This window comes from Streptopelia decaocto (assembly GCF_964273445.1).
Source record: "Streptopelia decaocto genome assembly, chromosome: 18".
In the NCBI taxonomy this organism is placed as follows: domain Eukaryota; kingdom Metazoa; phylum Chordata; class Aves; order Columbiformes; family Columbidae; genus Streptopelia; species Streptopelia decaocto.
This window is the reverse complement of record NC_138673.1, coordinates 4,781,040-4,799,977: the sequence shown is the minus strand read 5'-3', so window position 1 is coordinate 4,799,977 and position 18,938 is coordinate 4,781,040. Positions and strand designations below refer to the sequence as shown.

Below are 18,938 nucleotides of genomic sequence, written 5' to 3'. Positions count from 1 at the left end.
AGGACAGCAGCAGTGGTCACGCAATAAACACCTCCTAATAATTTCCCCAATCCAGTGAAGATTATAGATCTTGGAGACATTAAAAGCCAGTTTTATTTTCACTTGCCTGCTTTTTAAAGATACTGGATATTCCCTTTTTTTTAATCATTCTATGAAAAAACAAACCAAACCACCGCAACCAACCCTGATTAACTCAAATATTGGTTAACCTTATACTTCATCCTAGACTGGTTATGCTTCAGTCACTCTTAATTTCAAGTGACACACTGGATATAATTCTACACTATCACTGCACTGCTCTTTTTCCATTTAATTCTTTCCTTATTTAAACAGAAGATTATCTTTTCATGCAACTGGAGTCTATTCTTCTAAAATTATTAGCAGGTATCTCCATTTCCTCCCCAAACACACATCTTTCATCATCTGGCCAGGAAGGCCAATGGTACCTGGGGTGGGTTAGAAGGGGGTGGTCAGTAGGTCAGAGAGGTTCTCCTGCCCCTCTACTCTGCCCTGGGGAGACCACACCTGGAATATTGTGTCCAGTTGTGGTCCCTCAGTTCCAGCAGGACAGGGAACTGCTGGAGAGAGTCCAGCGCAGGGCAACAAAGATGCTGAAGGGAGTGGAGCATCTCCCATGTGAGGAAAGGCTGAGGGAGCTGGGGCTCTTGAGCTGGAGAAGAGGAGACTGAGGGGTGACCTCATTCATGTTTACAGATATATAAAGGGTGAGTGTCAGGAGGATGGAGCCAGGCTCTTCTGGGTGACAACCAATGATAGGACAAGGGGTAATGGGTTCAAACTGGCACACAAGAGGTTCCACTTAAATTTGAGAAGAAACTTCTCAGTGAGGGTGGCAGAGCCTGGCCCAGGCTGCCCAGGGGGTTGTGGAGTCTCCTTCTCTGCAGACATTCCAACCCGCCTGGACACCTTCCTGTGTAACCTCATCTGGGTGTTCCTGCTCCATGGGGGGATTGCACTGGATGAGCTTTCGAGGTCCCTTCCAGTCCCTGACATTCTGTGATTCTGTGAAGAATGCCAGATTATGCTCCAACAGCTTCTCCCAGGCTGAGCTGCTGTTGCTCAGCCTGGTCCAAGTGCATTATCCCCATCTCGGGTTCTTTACTCAGAGCTGTGCTTCCCAGTGTCACCATAATAGATGGAACGGGTCACTTATCAGCCCATAAACCAACAACAACTCAATCTTCCATGTCAGTTTATTCCTTTGCTGCAGTATTTCCATGTAACACGGAGAGGAAAAAAAATCTAAAAGGCTAAACCCTCCACTCAGCTGCGCACAGCGTTCCCCAGGTCACTTGGAATTATAATCAAGGATTCATAAGAGGAATTTAGCACTGTTTCCTCTTGTTATTAATTCAAAAGGAGAAAAACCTGGCTATGAGAAAGAAGTTCATGAAAAGGAAGAACAATGTGCTAGAGCAAGAGATGAAGCCGGTTTCATCACGTCACCCCAAACACGCCTCGACCCGCATGAAAACCCAACGTCCTCCAGCAGAAAACCTGCTGCACCGCTGGCATTTGTCACATCTCAACAGCCTGTAACAAACCAGACCAAAAATACACAAGCCCGGGACCTCCTGTCGGGTCTAATTACACATCCCCAGCGGTCGCTCAAGTCCCTGACCAGGTCATCACCACACAAAACCCACCGTACAAGTCAAGCAGATTTGGTTGCTACTAGAGGGTTTGCATCAACAGTTCACTATGCGCTGGATCACGTACTTCCAGTGGAACTGGGCACCCAGAGCAGGGAAACAAAGCGGGAAAACAAAACATTTGCCTCTTCCTACTTTTGCAAAGGTCTTAGAAATAGCAACCGACGGCAGGTTCCTACAGGTCACCTGCTAAACCCCATTCTGCAAGTTTAAAACAAAGAACGTACAGAATGAGCAGGCAGATAATAGTGTCCAGATAATCTGTGAAAAGGTCTAATTCGAAATTCTTAGTTACATTCTTGTATGGACAAATCCTGTATCTTCAAATGACTGCACAGATGTACGTGTGTTTTATGTGACTTCACAGTTTGATCTGTGGAGGAAAAAAAGCCTTCTGCAGTTCCCAACTCCAAAGCATCACTACTTTTTCCCCCCTTTAGCTTTATTACCACATAATAAATGTATGGACCATAGTTATCTTAATCCTTGGAATATGCTAAATATGACAAATGGATTTGAAGCCAGGCAGCATGCTGGAGCCAGTGACCTAAATATTGTCACTGTAATGCTTAAAAAAACCCCTCTATTTCTGACTTTGAGGAAAAAAAACAGGGCAATATGTCCACCAGATCTTGGTTTGGAATTCTGTAACATATGTGAAATCTATTGCAGAAAAGTGGGAAATACTTAACAGTTGGATAAACCACATTTGAAATTCATCCCAGCTAAGTTTATGCAAGAAAAAAGAGCAACAGAAACCAATGTGGTTAAGCAGTACTATAAAGAGCAATATAACGGCTAAGCAGAAGGCTTTTAAAAAATATAAACAATCTGGTACGGCCAGCAACTTGGAAAACTATATTTAAAAAGGAAGCACACATTTAAAGCAAAGCAAACACAAATCATGAAGAGGGAATTTCAGTAGACCAAAGAATCAAATGCTTTGTTTTACAATGTAGAGTGCTGGCGAGCAACTTTACAAATGGAAAAGCAGACTTTTGAAGAACCGTACGTCCAAGTTTAGAGACAAGAAACGGGAACTGATTAAAAAATGAATCACGTTTTGTATTTTGTGCTGCTATGAAGAGTCAGGGAGCAAATGAACAACCTTCTCGCCCTCACTGCTCGACTGATCCCAGCGCCGCGCTGCGTTACTGCAGGGACCTTCCCATCGCTTCCAGAGCTCCTGCTGCAACAGGCCCGGGAATTCCCCACCGCAAAACATTGCCTTATGTGACATCTCGGGTACGGACATCGCCGGGGAGAAATGCTGCCTGCAACGCGCTGAGCTGTGTGAGGATGAGGGCTGAAGCTCCTGCCCAGCATTTAGGAACAGCAGATGCAGTAGGATGCAAGTCCAGCTGAGGAACAAGAGATATCTAGCCCTGTATACAAGATCTGATATAAAACAAGGTACTAAATCTTCAAGCTATGTCACAGTAAGCCCCAAATCAAAACTATTTGAAAAATCACAGATTTTTTTCATCCTTACTTGATCTCAACCGCGTACAATGCAAGTTTCATTTATTTAAATCTAATATTAGATATAGCATTACGACCCACAAGCATTAATGGAAGATTTTTCACACTCTTGTGACTCAGTCTCATGAGATACCTCCATTTTCGTAAAAATTCAATGTGGCCAATGCATTACTTCTGCAAGCAAGCAGTATTAAGGAGTAAGTAGTATTAACTTCAGGATTTCAAACCTGAGTACTGTATAATAAGGGTATAGATGCTTTCCCAAGCTTTGTAACCACTCTCTAAGTAGATATTAGCTAAAAGGAGATGCAATACTGTACAGAGAGAAGCACACTGGAGAGTCCTTTAGCGGGTGAAAAAAAGACCATATCTCAGTATCATTCTCCACACCTTTGAAATCAAAAAAGTTTCCAATGAAAAGCAAAGAGAAACCAAAGCTCAAAGGTGCTGCAGTGGTGACCTGGCTACAAAAAAAAAGGATTCAAAGCCTGGAAGCTTTAGTTCCACTGATTTAATACTGGCTAATAAATTTTCTGGCCAAAAGAGCCACCTTTCAATCGTCCCTGAAAAAAGTCAGTCATACTTGGGGCACATTTTGAGAGAGAACAAGCAAGACCATTATCTCCTTCCCCTTGCCCCAAAGTCCCATCGATTTAGGGCAGACATAGTTCATCCTGCTTAAGCCACAGATAACTAAAGAACTCTCTCCAGGGCTTCTGCTTTGACCCATTTTAACAAATTTACTGGGGGTGGGAGGGAGGCAATGGAAAGGGATGAGATGTGCAAGTCTTACGCTCTTAAGTGCAGGAGACGTTAAAAAGCAACTCTCAGAAAACACACATGAAAAGGTTTCTTTCATGTAGTATAAAGAAACAAACCAAACCTAAAACTAGGAGGGTCAATCCACTACCAACTGTAACAACAATCAACTTGAAGTGAATTTGCCTTCCTTTAATGCAAGTATTTCCAGGCTATCTCAGGCTCCCCAGGAACTGTCCCTGTTCATTCTGCCCTGTTCAGACCCCGCTGTGACCACCAGGTCTTGTACCAGCACAAAAAACACAGTTGGAGGGAGGGGGCTGCTGGAATCCCCCCGTTCCACACCAACCTGCAACCTGTTCACCCCAAGGAAGCGTCAAATCCAGCCCTTCTGCGAGCGGCGCCTCTCAAAGTTGAGTCCCATGGGCTCTCCAAGAACTACTCACTTGGGAAAATGACTCTAGGAAGAATTTGGGCTTTCTTGGATACTTAGGAAGTTTCTGTTCACAAATCCAAAAGGTGGAAGAAAATGAGACTATATAAGCAGGTGATTATTTAGCAAGCGATAGGACAAGAGAAAATGGCCTCAAGTTGCACCAGGGGAGGTTCAGATTGGATATTAGGAAAAAATTCTTCCTGGAAAGGGCTGTTGGGCATTGGAACAGGCTGCCCAGGACAGTGGTGGAGTCACCATCCCTGGAGGGGTTTAAAAGGCGTTTAGACGAGGTTCTTACCGACATGGTTTAGTGCTGGAGTTAGGTTACGGTTGGACTCGATGATCCTGAGAGTCTCTTCTAACCAAAATGATTCTATGATTCTATTCTAAGCAGAGATAATCCCATGGTGCCAAGGCTGCTCCCGTCAATGAAACTGCACTAAAGAGAAGAATTTGGGTTCCCAAGAAAGAAAGGTGCTTCAGCACCTCCCCAAAGCACCTTCAGTCCTCCCCAAAGCTGCTCTAACATAACCTACCATAACCAATATTCATTCTCTACTTAGAACCACTATTCCTATGTTTCACATGGAAAAAGTTATAAAAAGCTGCTATAATCATCCGCAAGTACTGCAATGTAACTGGATCCCAAAACTTGGTTATTCTCCCATTTTAAAATGCTTAATCCCTGCTGTGTTGACCACAAAGCTCTTACACTGGAGCAAAAGCATATATCACAAGTTTAAGAGAGACTCTTTTTCTGGCAGATTTCTAGTCATGGACCCAATGCTGTGCCTTCAAAAGCCTTCAGTGCGGTTAACAGCACGTTTGCACCATAAACCTGGTTTTACATGTTACAAGGAGAGACACAAATCACAACTGCACTTAGGAGTTTTCTACCAGTAAATGTGGTAGTAACCATTTCCCCCGAAATCCTGTTCCTGTGTATTTATCACCGTTTCAATCAGTTACCCAGTCTACACGATAATTTGCTACTGAAAGGAGTTTTCAGTATTCTCATTTCTGTTTTCATCCTCTCTCAGGATCGCATTTGTCAGACCTACCGAAGCTCTCAATGGAGCTTTTTGCAATTTTTAATTTCCTATTAGAGGAAAACTCCTCAGTGCGGCGATGACACCAATGCAGAAGTGTTGGCACAACTCTGCATCCATGCAGCATGCTTCTCTTGGGGAAATTTTACATTTCCCTAACAGATATATTAGATAATCTGTTTTTCAGTCTTAAAAACCCCATAATTCTCACCTGTTCTGAGCCTACATACTGATTACGTAAGTATTTCAACCATTATAAACTGCTTTGCGAGCTTGATCTAGATTATGCCCAGGGAAGCAGCCCCAAAGATGACACTGGGAGTTTTTGTTAATGTCTATTTTGACACCAATTCCAATCTGAAGGTGCTCAGGAAAAGTAAACATGTTGTACCAATGCAACAATGGAAGAAGTTTCTTTTGTGTAAAACGAGTTCATGTCTGCCTCGCTGTAAAGCAAAGGAAAGATCACAGAGTTCAAACGCAAGCGCAACACCAAGAACCACCATTCCCCTGCCTTACAAATCAGCACTGAATGCTGAACACATAACAAAGACCAGAATACCTGCTCTTCACACCCCTGGAGAGAAGAAAAAACCAAAACCACCACCACCAAAAATCAAACCCCACAAGCATTACACAAAACACGGTTCTTAAGAAGCATTCTGCCATTTCGCAAACGGATGCAGCTACCTTTCACACACAGAATTAGTTAGGAAATTATTTAATCACCACATTTTATTTCCACGTACTCAAGTAATTTGACTCCAAGTAGGTTTTTAAACAAACTGGAACAAATTTTGTGCTCCATGCAATGCTTTTGGACAGCAGGATGACCATGAGCCAGCACTGTGCCCTTGTGGCCAGGAAGGCCAATGGTACCTGGACTGGCCCAGGCTGCCCAGGGGGGTTGTGGAGTCTCCTTCTCTGCAGACATTCCAACCCCCTGGACACCTTCCTGTGTAACCTCATCTGGGTGTTCCTGCTCCATGGGGGGATTGCACTGGATGAGCTTTCCAGGTCCCTTCCAACCCCTGACATGCTGTGATTCTGAGTTGAAGTGTGTAGTGACCACCACATAAAGCAAAGAGAGATCAAAAACTGAGGTGCTGATGTGGCTATCAATAAGAAAACTAACAGACTCTTTAAAAAGTTAAAAAAAAACAGGTCGCTTTGTTGACAAGAACACCAGACACCACCACAAAGGTAGGGAAAGCGTGAACACAACGGTTAATTACTTTGAAAGAAACAACAACAAAAAAAACCGCCTCAGCTAAATGGTTGTGACTTGCATAGCTGCTACAGGGTGGTGGGGATCAAACTACGTCATCTTCTGCCAAATAAAATAAATTACAGGAAACCAAAGGAAACCCACTGTTGCTTGCAAAGACTCTGCCCGGGCAAGACACAAGGCGGCCTGACCGTCTGCCTGGCCGGTGGATCACAAGCTGACCAAGACAAACCAGCAGCCGTGCCCACCATAGGCCTCACCGCACCACAGCGGACAAATTACCCGCTTTACGTGGCGACAGAGGAGGCAATAACCACATTCTCAAGCCCACAGCAGGCTGGGTCCCACACACACCAGCACCGGGCTGGAATGGGGAGGAAAAACCAGTCTGAACACATTTCTGATACCAGCGATTCATCGGGTTTGAGCTAGGAGGTGCACAGCATCCATGGCCAGTAAGACACATTTTTGATAGATAGTTTTTAAGAGAGTTCTGGCCCTTAAAAAAAAATAATAATAAAGCAATGAACTGATGAGTAATTACAAACTAATTAATGCATTATTCCTGTCATTTGTTCAAATCCACCAGTGCAAGAGCCACTGTGTTGGGTGGAAAGGGATTACGCTGCCATTTTGTAATAAAGCGCCGTCACAGACGTCAGCTCATGTCTTGCTTCCAAGTAAGATCAGATTCATGAGTTATATTAAATAACTCCTTTGACCACAGATCAAAGCAAAATGTAGTCTGAAAAGAGCGGTTTAAATAACAAAAGTTGAACCCTTTAACTAAGCTCTGTTAGATCATTTAAAGTATTTAGTTACTCCCATTTTCGGCCTAAGCTTTGCTGGCAAATGAAGCATGACCATGCTTTAAGCAAGACACACACTGTAACACAGACCAGGATTTATAACTTGCTATACAGGTTGCCACCAATAAATCAATAATACATATACACACACAGTCTTGTTTCGCTCTGAGTTCTGGGAACTTACTGTTTAAAAATAAAAATAAATAAAGTTTTTTTGCTTTGTTTTTATTCTAAATGAAAACAAACACATTGCTCACATTTTATTTAACTTCGCCCAAATCCTAACTGCACTGTGTCATTTAGAACAACAAAAAATCACCATTATTTTACTTTTGATGACACGCTGTTCATTTTACTTTTAGGGTTTTTTAACAATATAGAGACATGGACCACCCGCCCTGAAGCCCAACACAACCACCACTCAATGATCTTTCAGTCTCCAAATGCGATCACCGATCTGGAAGCTACTTAAGCTATTTCCAAACATTTGGACATAAAATATTTACCAACAAAAGCTTAAATACACACTGAAAAAGCCACCTAAAAATACTTTTATAACCACATTCCAACCAAGTAATTCCTTGAGGGATGGGAAAAAATTAAATTGGACTTGAACTAACACACCAATTCATCTTTCGCTCCCTTCTTGTGTTTTTGGGCATTGCAGAAGCGTTAAGAAGCACTGCAGGTCAGTGAGGGTGGCAGAGCCTGGCCCAGGCTGCCCAGGGGGTTGTGGAGTCTCCTTCTCTGCAGACATTCCAACCCGCCTGGACACCTTCCTGTGTAACCTCATCTGGGTGTTCCTGCTCCATTGGGGGGATTGCACTGGAGGAGCTTTCCAGGTCCCTTCCAACCCCTGACATTCTGTCATTCTGTAAACTGAAAACAACAGATTTGGTTGCAGTGGCACTGTCAACCTTGCTATGATACACTGTCACTAAAAAGTCCTTAATTTTGGCTACCAAAACCAATTTCAATTTCTTGCACTTTAGAGCAGTAAAAACAATTCTGTGAAGACTCTGTGTTTACAATCCCTCAGCAGAGAATGCAGCTGTCTCAATCAATGCTGATTGTCTGTTAATTAGTTCAGTTTTACAAGCTGATGGAACAGATTACTTCATTCCCTTCCCACACACAGAAACTCTACAAATATAGTTATCTGCAATACAGTAATTTTTGCTTCCCGGCAATTTGGGGAGGTAGATGATGTACCAGGGACACAAGTGATGTCTCTACCAAGAAATCGTTTACGTTTGTATCTTTTGAAAATGCTCTGTCATACAGTGATTTTCAGTCCATGTATCTCTCTCCTATTTGAAAACTGAAACAGAGCAACACTTTCCGAAACAGTGGCACTACCTCCCCTCTTTTTCACTGGGGCTGATACCAAGTCCAGACTTATCCACAGTCCTTTAGCAACAGAAGCCAGGTCCTTATAAATAGTTTCCTGTCTATGTTAAGTATTTAATCAGAAACACATTTTGGAACCCAAACCAGCGCCCAAATTCGTGTCCTAGAGCAGCACGCTAAGGTTTTTAGTGAACGGTTTGACGTTGTTATCACCGTTCGCCATCCCCATGCACTTTTCAGACAAACCACAAATAAATAGCGGGATTACCTCTGAGCTGCTCACAGATTCATTGCCTCCCGTATCTCCACTCTTGATCTAGACACTCTTGAAGAAAAGCCAAATTTTACCTCTCATATACGTAGACGAGAGCGTTGGACACTCTCATCCCAACGCCAGAACACACCTCTGTTGAGAAAACGGAGGAAATACTATAAAGCCTTAGGCCCTACAATATGAGAGTTTGATCCAAAAATGCCTCTTCTGAGACAAAATAACACACTATACATTATATCAAATAATAAAAGCTTCGCTTTGAGACTGGTTTTCTTTCTCAGTCTAGATCCTACATGACTGGAAGGGCTGGAAAAAAAAGAGTTCTAGCTAAAGAACATCTGTGTATTTAAAAGATGTATCTATCTAGGTAACTAATAAGTTTATTGCGGAAGAAGCGAGTTGACAAATATGAAACACCATAAAAAACATGAAATCATCAGTCCACCAGAGCTGGATTTTGGCAGTGTAGCTGGCTGATAAGTACAAAAGATAATCTAAATAAAACAACTATTCTTCTACACAAAAATATCTATAGAGATCTGCTTCAACGGCAGAGAGTCTACAACCTCTTAATGCTTTTCAAAGGTCAGTATTTCATTATACACAAAAATGAGAATTTTTGCATTACGAATGAGTCATCCAAAGCATTTCACTGGAAACGTCTTGCAGAGAATTCTCTGGATTCACAGGAATGGCACTGGGGGAGACGAAGTTTGAAATGCAGCATTCGTCTCACATTAGAGACATTAACCTGAACAGCAAGGGACCTAAAACCAACCTCCATTCTGCTGAAACTTGATTATTTTTTCAGCTATTGTTTTTCACTTAACTTTAGCTAAGTCTTATTTCTACAGTCCTATAAGCAAAGGTCAAACTGTGCTTAAACCCACCACACGTTTATTCTGCTCTCCTACCTCTCCACTTCTTTCATGTCACCCAGGACAATGATATTTAGAATTTTATCCTGGCTTTTCACATCCTTTATATGGGCCAGAATAAAAATGGAGAGGAGGGGTGTTGTTTGATTTGGCTTCTTTTTTTTCTTAAGCTTTATCTGATATTTCTTGGGGATGTTTAGTCGTCTGTCCCATTCTGCAAGCTGCCTTACCCAGCCTTGAGGACAACCAGTTGCCTTCCCGGTTTGAAGCCGCCTTCACTAAACATGCTGCAAACGCTACGTTTAGTAATGTGGACTTAAAAAAACGTATTGCTACAACACTGGGGACGCGGCCCCGGCTTTCACGTGCCAGGGCACACAGTTCCAGCCCTGGGAAGTTTCACCCAAGTTCCTCCTTGAACCGCTGCCATTCCTCATGTTGCAACATCCCGGCCGCATCTTTTCCCACACGGACAAGCGGAGCCGTGAATCTGCACCCACGGAACAGCAGATTCCCATTAGAGGAGAATATTTGGAAAGGGATTGCTAGAAGCTGGTTTATGTATCACTGCAGATTAAGCGGTATCGGTAAGCCCACGGAATTTTCTTCCCCGTAATGCCTCTGGTTATATTAGTTCACTATGAATCTTTAATTTTTGTGCTTTATGTGTAGTAATGTACAGGATTCTGCAGTTGCAGATGGAAAGAAAAAATCTCAAAAGGACTTGTCAACCCCTCCTCAATCTCTGTCAGTACTCGGCAAGACACACACTCGAGAGGTATCTTGCACATGTTTGCTGTGGGATGAGCACTAAAATGACGAGAAACATTTGGGAAAAGTCATGCATGATACATCATCTACTTTTTCAGGGCACCACCGTCGAAGTTACAAAGCAAAACCACCACCTACACACACTATCTTATTTTTGTGTAAAAACCTCGCTTGATTTGTTTCTGTACACTTCACGCTTTGTATTTTGTACATTTCTAGACAGATTATGCTCTAGAAAATCATCTGGGAAAGAAAGGAAGAGGGACTTACACAATGAGCTTAGGAATTACTCTTTGAAAGCAGCACAGTTTCTTCTGTGGTTCTGTCCAAATAATAACAGGGATACCAAAAATAGCCATTAATTAAACTAGCAATAAACCCCGAAGGCAGACCCGGCCTTGCCCATCTCCCCGCAGGGCTGCAGCGGCCCCCGCTGCCTCGTTCCCTTCGCTACCATGTGTAGAAGCTATTTCAAGAAATGATGCAAATTCCTTTTCTTATTTTGATACTCCTAACCTTGTGCTTTAATCCGGCCCTTTGTGGGTAAGGAATAAGTCTACTTTTACATTTTAATACTGACTACACACACCAGTCCAAGCTCAGCTTCAAAAACCTTTACACAATGTGCCCTAAATATCCAGCCAAAAAAAGAATGACAAAATTACACATTACTTCTGTCATTATTCGCTCTCTTTTACCATATGTCTAAGGTAAGCAGAATGCTATCTACATAATGGATTCAGCCCTGAGTAAGTCTGGCCTGCCGAGGCTGGTGAACCTGAGCTAACACTCCATCACCTATTTACTGCATCTCTAAAGCATTTCAGATTCTAAGCTGAATATATATTTCACACAGTACCAAAACTTTTAAATATCCACAGGAAGATTTCATTTTTATAGGCAATAAACATTAAATCTAAAGGACTGGAACATAAAAAGTGTTTTAATACCATATAAATCACCTTTCCCTAGACAGAATAAATCTCTGAAGGTTTTAAGGACTGCAATATAAATTTTTATGGCAAATTATCTACATAGAAATTACTTGCATGAGATGCACTTTCACTTCTCTTTCTCATTTGCATAGCGCTGACAATCTTTTCAATCACAACGTTCAAACCAATTTGGAAAGTCCAGGGCACAATGCACAGAAGCGCTGGGCTGAACGCGGGTGGTTCCTCCTCCTCCTCATCACGGTTCCCCTGACTGCTGCTCCCCGCCGAACACAGAACCTCGCTTTGCAGGGATAACAACACTAACACATACAAATTAAGGCTCAGATAATTAGCTACATCTCTTTAAAAAGAATTTGTTGGCTTTTCTAACACAGAAGCGCTGCTACTAGCCCTGACAACTAAGAGGAGATCACTTCATGCTGTGAGTCCCCCAAAGCAAAGAGTAACAACAGGCTTAGCTGGAAGGGTTTGAATTGAGGAGCGACAGCCAAAACTGTTCTCTGGGATGCTCCCACGTCCACAATGCCAGGATCTTTCCCTTGGATCCCTCCATCGTAACGAGGTGACACCCTCAGGTTTCTAAAAGGCTCCGACTTCCAACTAAACAGTTAATAACCGCAGAAGGTGAGAGGCTGATTGTTATCCACGGTGAAACAAGAAGCGATCGCTCCTGAAAGCTTCTGTCTCAGCCTGTCGGCATAAATACTTCCTCGTAAGTACAGCAGAAACACGCACGAGATGCGTAATTCCCGAGGCTCCGAAGCGCACACGTCCTCAAAGGACGGGCACCGGCGAGGTGTGGTGTACCACTGTTACCAAAAATACTTTGGTTTATTCACCATTTCATTACAAGGAAGGTGTGCTGACAGGGATTCCCATAGAAAAGGGCAGAATTAGTTCTTGGAAAAGCTCCTGCTGCCTCGGAGTCAGGTCTGAAATGCGCTCAGCACTTCACCGAATCCTCCCCTTGAGGGACATCAGAGTAAATACAAAGTTAAAGCACCCAAAGAACTGCAAAGTCCCAAGAAGAAAACAAAAAAAAAAGTAGTAAGTTTGCAAAAAGAGCTAAGAATAGCACATTATTTCCAATGTATATTTCCCTTAGAAAATATTTTCAGGACTTCTGTGCTACCAATCAAGTTAAGATAACACAGCAGAGGAAGAAACACAAGCCGGTTCCCAGGCGGTTTCCTACGCTTCAAAGGTATTTACTTAATAAGTACCATGTATGGATAAAATGAGATCATCAACCTAGTCATAAGATGGTTCTCCAAATTTTTAATGAAATCATGCATGGTATGATTTAAAGAGTGATCATTTGTGCACGCTGACTACAGGAAGCACACGCTCCCCTGCCAGAACGCCCCGAGATGTTACAGGGTTGAAGATTATGACTATTGGAGCAGGGGAGGGAAAACTCCATTGAAATACATGAATCGCAGTGACTTGCAAAAGAATTACAGGGTCATTTCTAAGAGTTTTGGCCAATGCGATGAGGCATTTGCTTCCTATCTGATGAAGGACTGAAGTGACATAAAGCTTTCTTCCATAGGATTTCACAAGCTTTTATTACTTTCCTGAATTATCTTTGAATCTAGAGGATGGGATATTATTTTCTTTTGAGATGCCAGGTTGCTGCTAGTCTTCCCACTTGTACGATCCACAAAACCTATTAACATTTTCAGTAATTAACGCTAATACTTGAGAAAAAAAAAGCCATTGTGTTAAGAAATGCTTTAACAAGATCAAGAAAGAAAACAAGTGCTTCTCAGACTGTATATAATTTATTTTGCTACGTTTGGTTTTGGTTTTTTTCCAGAGAAAACCAAGTAGGGACTACGTATCACTGTGTTCCAGCACCTTCATCCTTCTCTTTTCCCTCTTTCCCCACAAGCAATACTGTGCAAATTTTACAAAAGCATTTATTTCCTTCACCACAGAAAACTAAACCCTTTCACAGACCATCTCCCCTCTGCACTTTCCTGTTGGGGAGAAGGAAAAAGAGGGGGAAAAGCTTTTTGTACCCTTCTCTGCCTGCAGTCTTAAGCAGCTTGGTAGGCGGAAGCTGTCTTGGATTTTTCCTTTCAATACTTTGAACCCAGGTTTATTTTTAATAAGTTGGGCCCCTGCAAAATATGAATTTCAAATGCTCCAGGATCACGTATATTGCTGCCTGGGCAGCTTTGCTGGCTCTCCATACGGTGTGAGAGCACGCGGATGAGTTCAATGCACAGGAGCAATAATCAAGACCTCCCTTTAAATGAACTTAATCCTGGAACCAAGGCGTACCGAACTGGAAAGTCTGAGTCAAGTTGTGGCTGTTTTCCCAAACAGATCATGAAAGAACACTCAGCCCTAAACCCAGAGCAGCCCAACTGTGCATTTTATAGGATACTTATCTGTGAATCAGCAGATCACAGACTTGAAGGCCAGACATTCTTCCCACTCCAGCCTTTAGTCATTTGATCAGGAGAGCCAAGAAAGAACTCTCTGAAGAAGCTTTCAGTGGTACTTTTCAGGAAAAAAGCAAGTTTGTTTTTTTAAAAAATCAAGGGGGAAACAGCAACCCTGAAGGTAGCAAACAGAGATTCCAAAAGGAAGAAGCAGGGACCTGAAATGCCAAGTCAAGCCACGCTTACTGCTTTGGGGAGGGGTGGAGAGCACCTTCAAAATAACTACCTTCTAAGTGGCTTGAGCTTGCAGTCAACCCCCCCGGCCTAATGCACCCAACCAAAGGTCAGTAAATTCCCTGGAAAATGAATCATTTTAAAGATGAAATGGAAGCTGAAGAAAGGTTTTGAACATGGGTCAAAGAGGCTCTTCAACACACAGAGTAAGGAACAACCACTGAGCACAAGCTGCACTTGACAGTCGCTACTCCATCCACCAGCCCCTCTCCCCACCTAAACTCACAGAATCACAGAATGTCAGGGATTGGAAGGGACCTCAAGAGATCATCCAGTCCAATCCCCCTGCCGGAGCAGGAACACTTAGATAGGCTACACAGGAATGTGTCCAAGCGCATCTTGAACCCGCGAACCCGCCTAGGAAAACCATCTACTTCAGGGAAAAGAAATAAAATCCACAGACCATTGTACACCCTGCTGCAATTTAGTGACAGAAGGAGGCACAGAGCGCTCAGCACTTGGGGAAATAAATGGTTACTGTTTACTAAATTATGGTTTTGCTATTATAAGTTATAGTCATTTGAACTTAAATATTACTAAAAAATAATGCAAACCCACGTCTGCCCACAGGCACCAAGCAGTAGTTGGGAGTTGGCGCCCGAGTTTCCCTGAGGACAGGCTGCACTGTGTGTGCCAAGAGCTGGGGACAGACGGCTGGGACTGGAGGGACCTGGGCTTGGACTTGGTTTGCTCCACACAGTTTTGTGCAAAGTCTACATTTAAATGTCCCAGAAAGTACCACTACTGGAGGGTGGGCCCCAAATTGGTAATATGGCCACAGAAGGATACGACAGAACTTTAATGTTGGCACCTTCTGCAACTACTTGCCCTAAAATGATGTGGTTCTTTGTGGAAAACTGTAATCCAAAGCCTAAACCACAAGGCCTTTCTGGATGGTACTAACAAGACCATAGCATCTGCTGTCAAGTTTAACGAGTTCCACCAAAGCTACACACAAACCTCAGTTAAATCTGTAAAACAAAATCTTTTCCTTCTGGGTATAAGCCAGTTCTAGAGTTAATTGACTTCTTCAGACTTTGCCCCTAAGCGATGTCTCAGTTACAAAGCAGAAGAAATGGAGATACATGGCATATATATGAACGTGTTGTCAGGGGACTCTGCTGCTCAGGACTTCGAATACATTGCCCCAGCAAGAAGATGACATTCTTACTTCAAGCCCCACCCCAAAACAAAGGTTTGCAGTGACATCAAGATCCAGACAGGATACCCAGTTACTTCTGGGCAACTTGTCTGGCTTCAGTAGGTTTGCTCAACCGTATGATTAATCTACATTTTCCCCCTTCAAATATATGTAGCAACTTTTCCTCAAGCAGGTATTCTCCTGCATGCATCAGCTAGATGGTCACGTCTTCTGGTTCTGAAGAACAACCCAAATGCCCCATCACCTAACAGCAGGAACCTCCCACACTTCACAAAACATCAAAGACCCAGCAAAAATATCCTGCAATCTTCCCAGCACGGGTGTGTATTTTCACTATAACATCAAGATGAAAAGTTCTCGGTAAGATTCAGGGCACACTGTTAAGTAGTTTTTAGATACATATTATCCTCTACAGACAACCATATTTGTGTGAGAGTAACAACATATTCAGCCCTCAGAAACCTCCTACTGCTGGGCTGTGACTGCTTAGACAGGGCTCTTAGGATGAAAATGCTAGGCCAGGCTCAACTCAACCCTAGATGGCACTGCTTATCACTCATTGGCATGTTCCTCGCTCAGCTACAGGAACCATGCCAACAAACGCTCTCATCACACCACAGACTATACATTCGAAGGTATACGGTGAAACCGTCCTGGGCGGCAGGGCAGGAGCCCCTATTTCAGGAACAGTATCTCATTTACTGCTCCAGCACCTTCTACGTGAGCAATGGTGGGACTGAGGGACAACCAGTCCTCAGCCCAGCACCTCTGAGGAGAGATCTGCTCCCGGAGAGCGGGCTGATAACCACATTTAGACACGAATGTCAATGGGAATGCTTTGCTCTGCAAAGCTGAGGAATAAACTCCCAAACTATTTTCCTTAAATAATTCACTGAAAAAGAATAACACCACAAAACCAAACAAACACAACCACACACAAACCAACTCTGTTCTGTACAGCAGAAGGTGCTGGATCAGATTTTTAAATATTTTTACTCAAATACAAGCTAAATCACTGACAAAGAATTAAACAAGATTTTCAGAATACCCCATAACTGGCTGGTGCTTTTCAGGTAACAGTCATAGTCTCCATGTAAAGTCATTCCATCATTTTCCCAGGGATGGAGGTGAGGCCGACCGGTCTATAGTTACTCGGATCCTCCTTCTTGCCCTTTTTGAAGACTGGAGTGACATTTGCTTTCCTCCAGTCCTCAGGCACCTCTCCCGTTTCCCAAGATTTGACAAAGATGATGGAGAGTGGTCCAGCAATGACCTCAGCCAGCTCCCTCAGCACCCGCGGGTGCATCCCATCCGGACCCGTGGATTTATGGATGTCCAGATTGCCTAACTGCTCCCTATTGCTACCTCCCAGCCACAGCCAGGAGCGCGGTGCCCTGCACCCCAATTTTAACCCGTCCCCCTGTATTTCTGAGGGTCGATCAGCAGCGGAAAGAGCAGCATCTCACAGCACCTTAGGAGAAGAGAGGGAATTTGTTGTTCCTCCATCACACGCAAAAATTAAGAAAAGGAACTTCTTGCTATGCTTTTTATAACCTGTGATGTTGTTGAACTGTCACAGGTTATTATCATTTCAGATAGACTTGATAATAGTTTAGACATAAAAACACAGGTACTTTTGTTTTGTTTTCGGGAGACTTGAAATGACAAACCAACCCCCTGTCAGCTCCCGGTCTCACCTATCTACTCTCATTTATTTACTTCTTTCTACTATCAGTGAGCAAAAAACTGGGGAGCGTAGCAGTGAGGGCGCCCCAAATGACAGGAGGGACTGGATCCTGCTGGAAAGCAAGTCAGGAACCTCCACGTGTTCTCCACCCATCCTGCCCTCCAGGGAACCCATTAGCAAGAGGGTTTCTTTTTTTGTTGCCAGCAAAAGAAACTGGTAAGGAAAATGTGTTCATTGCTACCGTTTCTATAACCCGGTTTATTGCACCGAGATGTTCACAAGGACTCTGGTTTAGCTGCCAAATTCAAGAGAGAATTCAGTTTCATTTTGCACAAAGTAATCAGTGCTTCGAAAGATATCACATCTCCAGACGTGCTAAAGGTGGGCATCAAATAGTTAAAACCGTAACCAAATCTGGCGGGGAAATATAATCAAGGTTGATAACTGACATGATGTTTAAGAATTATGGTAGAGTTTTAAGTAGCTGATCTCAGTCTTCTCCATAAGAACATAAAGTAGATCAAGTTAAAGTCCTTCCAGAGTACAAGGTACATTCACAACCAAGTCAAAGTTCCTGTTGGTCAGAAAAAAAAATAATTAAAAGATTAATTGCCTCTACTAAACTCTGGGGAGAGGTTTAATAATCCAACTTAAAATACCTGGTTAAAGGAGATATTTTGTTTACAGAAAGATCCCAGGGTTTCTTATCTTTTTAAAAAGAATACTTGTAAGAGTCTCAAGCCTACATTAAAACATAATATTATCTTCCTTCATAATTAACATTGAAGTTACAATTTAGTGAGTACGAACCAGGTGCTACTTTTTAAATGACGTTTACAAGAAAGGTCATCAGATTTATCTTGGTACATGGCTGCCCAAGTGACCCACACCCTCCCAATCCTACTTAGCAACCAGGCCCCAAATATAAATGGAAAGTATTAAAGAACACAGTGTCTGAATCAAGGAATAAAGGCAAGCGGCAAAGGACAAGTTTTCAATGTGACTAGAAGGAGCACGGGCAAAAAAGGCGCCTTTAAAACAAAAGAATGAAAAAAAACTATGGCACTAGATACACATCACCGTGCAGGAAATCCTGCCAGATAGCATCTGCTATATAAAACTGGGATTTTTCGCTGCAATGACACAATTTGCATAGTTGTCTTAAAAGGAAATAAAATCTTTGAAGAAAGATGCTGTTATTCTACCTGGCGCAGTGCACCGCACATGCCAGGGCAAAGGGAAAAAGAAAACTATTGCTATGACAATTTAAAAAGGAAAAAAAAAGAGGGTTTTTATACCTAATGCTTCGTATTCCAGTATACAAGTGTATTCAGTTTAAACTCCAGAAGATGAAGTTGGGAAACCTGTTTACATTTTTGTCTTTGCACAATCCCGTGCATTAGCAGGCCAGCAATAGTAACGAAAGTAACTCGTCCCAAACAGCTCGAGCCTGCCAGCAACAAGAATTAATGGGAAGGCAAGGATTTTCTTTTGATGTTGGAAAGACTCCAGTAAAAACTGGTTTGTACATGGGAACATGGTGTCAGACTAGAAGAGAATCAGCTTGTCTGACTTGTGGTTTTCTTGACAACATTCATCTTCTCTTGGCCTGATAGAGAGCAATTAGTGCTTGTCAGTTGAATCATGTGTTATTAAGATCATTCAGGCATTTTTTAATTATGATTACCTAAACAGACAGCAAAAGAAATTCTCAAGCAACTTTAACAATCCACTTCC

General features: G+C 42.7%; 1 protein-coding gene across 8 annotated transcripts in view; it reads right to left on the bottom strand.

Moving 5' to 3' along the window:
• The window catches only part of CUX1 (cut like homeobox 1), a 262,345-nt gene that overhangs the window by 212,945 nt on the left and 30,462 nt on the right, over positions 1 to 18,938 (bottom strand). The gene's annotated exons all lie outside the window — the stretch shown is intronic.